This window comes from Artibeus jamaicensis, unplaced genomic scaffold (assembly GCF_021234435.1).
Source record: "Artibeus jamaicensis isolate MK-2021 breed Jamaican fruit bat unplaced genomic scaffold, CSHL_Jam_final contig_373, whole genome shotgun sequence".
Taxonomy (NCBI): domain Eukaryota; kingdom Metazoa; phylum Chordata; class Mammalia; order Chiroptera; family Phyllostomidae; genus Artibeus; species Artibeus jamaicensis.
In genome coordinates, this window is record NW_026521807.1 from 9,945,510 (window position 1) to 9,952,168 (window position 6,659).

Genomic DNA, 6,659 nt, shown 5'->3' on the forward strand with positions numbered 1-6,659 from the left:
TTACATGTGGGAATGGAGTTTATAAATTATTTCCCTAGCATATCTGAATCTCTCAACCTGCTCCAAAAGAATCTTTGAATGATTTTTTGGCCTAAAATAAGTTATATTCTCATAGAAAAAAGTTAATTTGTGAAAAAGAAAGTTTATGAGAAGTTCTTGAAAGTCTCATCTGTGAAAACTTAAGTCATAGGATTCTGGAAGGTTCTTGTAACTTCTCTTGGTTTTAAGATTCTCAAACTTGGCGGCTGAGGCATGGGTGATTTCGATTGTTGATCCTAACTCAATCCAGAATGGCTACTGTGATCTTCATGGATAAGGAAAACAGAGAACCAGGAACCCATGTTAGTCCTAAGGACTGGCGAAAGCCGGTCCTGGCCTTCAGTCAGAGATTTAGATGGGAGATCTCAGGTTTCAGAAACATGTGTTTGCAAAATGTATGATGCTCCACCAGCCTTACCTGAAGCTCCTAGAAAGGGTTTGGGAACTGTCAACAGAGCTACAGAAAAGTCAGTAAAGAGTAATGGACCTCTCAAACAGAAACAGACAACCTTCCCTGTTAGAAAGGTGACTGAGAAGACTGCTGAAGGGAAAAGACTGTTAAAGGGCTCCTGCCTCACATGACACCTACCCAGAAATTTTTAAAAAGTTCTTTCTCTTCGGTCCTCTAGACTTTGAGAGTTTCCACCTGCCTGACAAACACCAGATCACCCAGCTCCTCTTGAACAGAGTGCCTCTCGTGATCCTCAATGAAGAGAGGAAACTCTCAATTGAGGTGAAACTCTCAACTTTCAATTGAGGTGAAAGACTGTTACACCTCGGTCCCCCTTCACCTCTGAAGATGCCCTTCCACCATGGAAGTCTGATCCGTCCCAGTCTCCCTCAAGCATTCTGTTGACTCTGGATGTTGAATTGCCACCTGTGTGCTATGATGTAGAGAATTTGTTTCTTAGTGCTTTATAGTTTGTGCGGATGTATTAATAGTTTGTATTAATAAAGCAATTCTTTGACAGAAAAAAAGTCTCAAACTTGGGACTTTGACCTCAGAGCCTTTCCCTCTCTTCCTTCTGTGTCACATTTCAGAGTCCTTTCTCAGGGCATCCAGTTAGTAGAGTGCACATTCCCTCGTGACTCAGGCTAAGTATTCAAGGAACCTCTGTCATCTTTAAACCTCTGTACTGTGAATTAACATTGACTTTCTTGACTTTGGTGAGGACTGGTTGTTCTCCCAATTATTCCTTCCACTTGACATCCTTCCAAAGATAAAACCATAAGGAGTAAAGTGAGTAGAGCAAAAAATTATATGCTTAAAACAAACTTTTCTAAAAATCCCACATATATAATGTTAAAGAAAATATGGGTTAATGGCCTAAACGAATCAAATTAACTGGAGCCATCACTAAGAGCAGATTCCTAACATCCCAAGGCATTTTGAGCGGTGAGTGTTATTTGACATGAAGTGAGAGCTGACACAGTGAAATCACAGCAAGGAATGGAGGTTAGGCAGTAGAGGACAAGTTTAGCTCCACCTAGTGCATTTGGGCAGAGGAAAGGGGAGACAGGGGAGTATTTAATAGTAGGACAGAAAGAATGGCTTTAGAGTAAAGGGTGTATGCATAATCAAGGTTTTAGGATAACAGTGAGTCCCAGATTTGTTGTTTGATACAACTAAAACTGAAGAGGTTTATAACATCCTCTCCACTTAGTGGCATTAAGAAGGTAGTGATTTGTGGCAAACATTTTTGTGGAGCCCATTTAATTAAAGGAATAGTGCATTGCTAAGTTTTGCATGAATTTGTGCAGTAAAAAATAACAACAGAAGTTACCAGAAAAATTAAAATGCAGTTGAGGAACAAGTTTGCTTTGGAAATTAAACTGAGTAACCACAAAAACAGAGCCAAAAAATTTTTGCAAAGCATATGTCAGCTCTGATTTTTTAAAAAATGGCTTTGAGCTCTAGACGAAGGTCAAAGGAGAATGCGATAGAAGCTGCTGCTGCACAAGGCCCGCGCTGGCTCTCCTACCAGGCAGACTACTCACAGGTCTCCACAAAGCTGGGAGGTTGGGTACAAAATCAAAATAAGGCAGGTTCCTCTTTGATGAATGTATCCAAAATTTTGCAAACTGAAAAACATCTAGAAGGCAACTCTTTTCATTTCCATTTCACATTAAGTAGCATTTTTTTGTAAACTAAACTTTCAATTTGAAATACATGTGATGATGAGAATAGGAGCCAGTCTCTCCACTGGAGGCTTCTGTGTGGCCCTTCTCAGGGCCAACATGGAATCCCAGTGGACATAGTGAAGGCTCCGAACCAGAGAAAAAATGGAATCAAAGTGGATCTGACCCAACCCGGTACCCAATTTTGCTTATCTTAGCATTGCTTCCAAAAACAAACGAGGGCTCCACTTTCTAGAACATTACTTTTTCCTTTCTGCCATTACTCTTGATTTCTTTCTCCTTTTTTAAAAATTGTGATTAAGAACATTTGACATGAAATCCAGCCTCTAAAATTTTGAGTATACAATAGAGTATTGTTAACTACAGGCACAGTGCAGCACAGTAGATCTCTCAACTTATCATTTCCATATCTAAAAACAACTGAGGTCTTGATCATTCCTTGCCCTAATATTCATAGCCATGAAAACTAAAAATTAACCAGTTATGGGGACTTGATGACACAGTACATTTTTTTTTCCATTTGCCTCTGTCACAGTGTTCCCATCCCCAATTTTTTCAAATAATCTTTTCCCTTTAAGGAAACAACTGGAGGGATATATCCCGAGGCCTTGCTCTTTTCCTAGGCTTTTCCCCTCAGGAGAGAAAACAGTGGGGCTGGTGCATCCAATCCAGTATGACTAATACTGCATTCTTTTACTGCTGAGACTAGTTCCCAAGAAATCCTTTTATGTGTAAGTTTGGAGAAACTTTGACTCTCTCATTCCTCTTGGGGATTGCTCTCTTGACTTCCTGTAGAGTTACACATTGGCTATAAATTTTCCTTCACCAGAAAGGTGATCTTTTAAAACAGGAATTTTCCTTTAAGTTATTGAAATAATTATAGGAAATGGTTAAAAGGTATTAATAACATTTCAGAGGAGTTTACATCATGTATTCTACATAACAAATGGTCATTTTAAAGGCCAAAATATCTAGTACTAAAATTTCAATGACATTCTGATACTGAACTAAATCCTCTGAGAAACAAGGAAACTGGCTTATTCTGCAGCCCACAAATTTATCACACTCCAGGGTATAAAGCAAGGCAAAGAACTTTATTTCCTGTGCTATATATTTCAGTAAATATGTCTGTGTCCCAAAAAGGATAATAGTTTTAAAGGCCCTAAAGATTTTGAGTCCTAAGATTACATTTTTGGGATGATTGCACCTTGCTTACACAGACAGAACAAAATCTCTATTTTTCACAGAATTTGAAAATCTATTACTTCATTAGTTTCCCAGATGTATGTAAACAACATTTGCAGTAACATTTATAAAGTAGACATGTAGATGTCATAATAATAAAGTCATGTTTCTTACTTCCTTTTCTTTCTTATTGGTAAGAGAAGAAGATTTAAGAAAGTAAGAAATGAGGATCCTCTTGAAAGAATTTGATTAAAATAACTCTTGCAATTCTAGCCTGTCTTACAGGCTCCCCACCTCCATTTCATGTCAGTTGAGAAACTTAGCTGGGAGAGGGAGGTTGTTAAGTGTAAACGAATCCACCCTGATTTTCAGAAAGCCCCTGCTGTCATTGTTCAGCCATTCAATCTGAATCTTTTACAACATGATTTCTGAAAATCAAGGCATGAGCTGGGTGGAAAAAGTGACCGAGCATCTCCGCCTTCTCAGTTCTGCAGGATAAGGGAGGAGAACTGTAGCAAAGCTCCTTTTCTGCCATTCAGGATTGAGGTGGGAGCACCTGGGGTTTCCAGTTTTAGAATATAACTATTTGGGCAATTAGAAAATCTCTGAGTATCTGTCTCCCCTGGTATTTAGGTAAATTAATAATATTAAGCCTTTCTAAAATAAGAAGTGGGTTATAAAATATGCCAGCCTACCATGAGCATAATTTGCTCAGTTACCTTTTCTCCAAAGGAGACTCATGAAGTTCCAGTCTGATACCATTATTGCCTATGAGCCCATAGACCTGGAATATCTATTTCCCACAGATTCAAGACAATGAAACTTCATTATCACGCACCCTTATTTAGCTCCAATGTCCAGGACAAGGATTTGTTTTAATGTCCCAGTCTAAACCTTCTGAAGTGGTATTTTTTTCAGGCAATAGCTTCTATTCATATTGCTAACAGCTCTTGAATTCTCCAGTTTGTCTGTTAGAATACCCCTTTTGCTTTTTATAGTTCCTAAGTTTTATATTTTGCCACATGCAGTACAAAGTAAATTTTTTAAAAAGCACCAATATGACATGTGGCACATGGGTTAATTAGATAATTCAAGAATCAGTAGAAGCTTTGATCTCAAGGTACAAATATTTCTTCTCAGTTTTCTATAAACAGAAATAAAAGAACCTTTATAAAGTTTCCAAAATTTAAGCAAAACCATCTTATCTGTGACTGATAGGATTCTCAGTTCCTGGAAAAGAAAGTTACTTATTTATTATTTCAAGACACTTGAGTAAGCTTCCCACTGGGTCCCTTTACAACCTGAAATTTATGGAAGGCAAAGCCTAAAATCCTTTCTCGATCTAGATCAGATAACCTTATACATTATTTAATTTGTGCTACATAGGCAGTATAAGAAAATAGAAGGACTCTGAGGTGTAAAGTTAGAATGACATGGGTTTAACTTCAAATCATACTTACAACCTATTTGTCCCTGGGACATTTTTCTCATCTGAAAAATGGGGTAATAATATTATCTAACTCATGGTTGTGATGAAGATTAGAGATTTTAACAGGCATTTTTAGTTGTATTTCTGGAATTCATTTGGACAATTTCCATCTGGGCCCGTGCCGTTCTAGAGGAATGGATCTTCCCCTGCACAGGTGATCTCACACTCCCAATCAGCATATGTAGCCCTGGTCACAGGTATAGTTTCATGGGGCATTTGAACTAGGGTGAATTTCAGGTCTTTTGTTGAATATATCAGGACAAAGAAACTCTCTTTTCAACTACACAAGAAACAAAGTATGTAGCTTTGGGTACTTAGAGCAAACATTTAACATCACAGGGAAATCAGCAGAAGGGTTGAATGGTCAAGCCTCCCCGATGCAAGCTCAAACTCTGGACTGTCCAGTCACATGACCCAATACACTTCCTTCCTTTAAGCCAGTTTGGAGGTTTTCTCTCAATTACTTTTTGAGCAATATGTTAAACACACATAAGATAGGATTAAATGCGATTTTATGTTGTTTTCTACAGTCCCTGGCACATTATTTAGTGGGAGAAAATTTCCCCCATGAAACTGTGTGAAAATTCCAGAAGTCCCACGATTTTTTTGCTTACACTCAGGTAATAAAAAAATTCTGCAATTAAGTTATAAAATATAGTCTCGCTTCAGAAATATAAAGTCTCAAAAGTTCAATATATTAAGTAATTTATCAATCTTTATTCAAAAGAAAGATTTCTCCTCATCTCCAGCCTATAATTGGTAAGCCACCTGTCTTCTTTGTTCATTCACTTACTCTTCATCTGATTAGCTGCCATTATCTCTCTCATCTGGGTGACAGGTAAAGGGAGGAAAAAGATCAAGAGAATGAATGAAATGGGTCTTATTTGGCTGTTGGGTGGTAAAGTGGTATTCTGGCTTCCCATTCTCTGGGCATATGTTGAATGAACATGGATTCTTTCTTTTGGAGGCACATCCATGAGCTCTTCGGAAGCCCCTGCTGACTCTCTCTAACCACAGCTTCCATGACTCACGAAAGACTCATTTTCTCTGACCCACCCTTCTCCATTCCTCACAGGCTTCTGTTTCACCACGTATTTCCCTCCTCTGTGGTAGGAGTCTTAATGACCTTATTCAAAATATTTTTTAATGTTGTAAGATTACCCATACCTATGCAAAAGTCTTAAGAATATAAACTCATACTTGGAAATATGCATCTGCCACAATTTGCAGTTTCTTTTAAAAATTAGGAGGTACAAATTGGTAGTTGCAGAATAGTCATAGGGCTGTAAAGTACAGCCTAGGGAAGACAGTCAATAATGTTGTATAACCACAGGTTATGCTGGTTGGGGGCTGGAAGTTTCAGGGCAAAACACTTTGTAAAGTATACAATTGTCTGGCCACTATGCTGTACACCTGAAACTAATACAGGATAATATTAAATGTAAACTGTAATTAAAAATAAAGTTAAAAATTGTGAAGACAAATATCGGGGCAAGTCTAAGTGGCTTGAAAATTAATTAGGAAAAAATCTTTCTGTTTACTAATCTCTCATTAGTAAACAGTGAATGAAAACCCGAAACAGAGCAAATGGCTTAAAGACATTGGAAAGGTGGCAAATCTGTTTCCAGGGTTCACACAAATTAGCAATACAATACATGGAAAACCTAATAGCTTGGAATATTAATTTTTAACCAGATGGCAGTTTTAATTCGCTTTTGATGAAATCCCCTGGCATCACCAATGGACCAAAGATGGTTATGTAATCATCGGGCCTGCGCCTTATGCTCTCCCTGAATTCCCAATATTC

The 6,659-nt window shown here is 37.9% G+C and overlaps 1 pseudogene; it reads left to right on the forward strand.

The window, feature by feature from the left end:
* The first annotated feature begins 290 nt into the window (after positions 1 to 290).
* LOC119059810 (securin-like) lies at positions 291 to 908 on the forward strand (annotated as a pseudogene).
* The last annotated feature ends 5,751 nt before the right edge of the window (positions 909 to 6,659 follow it).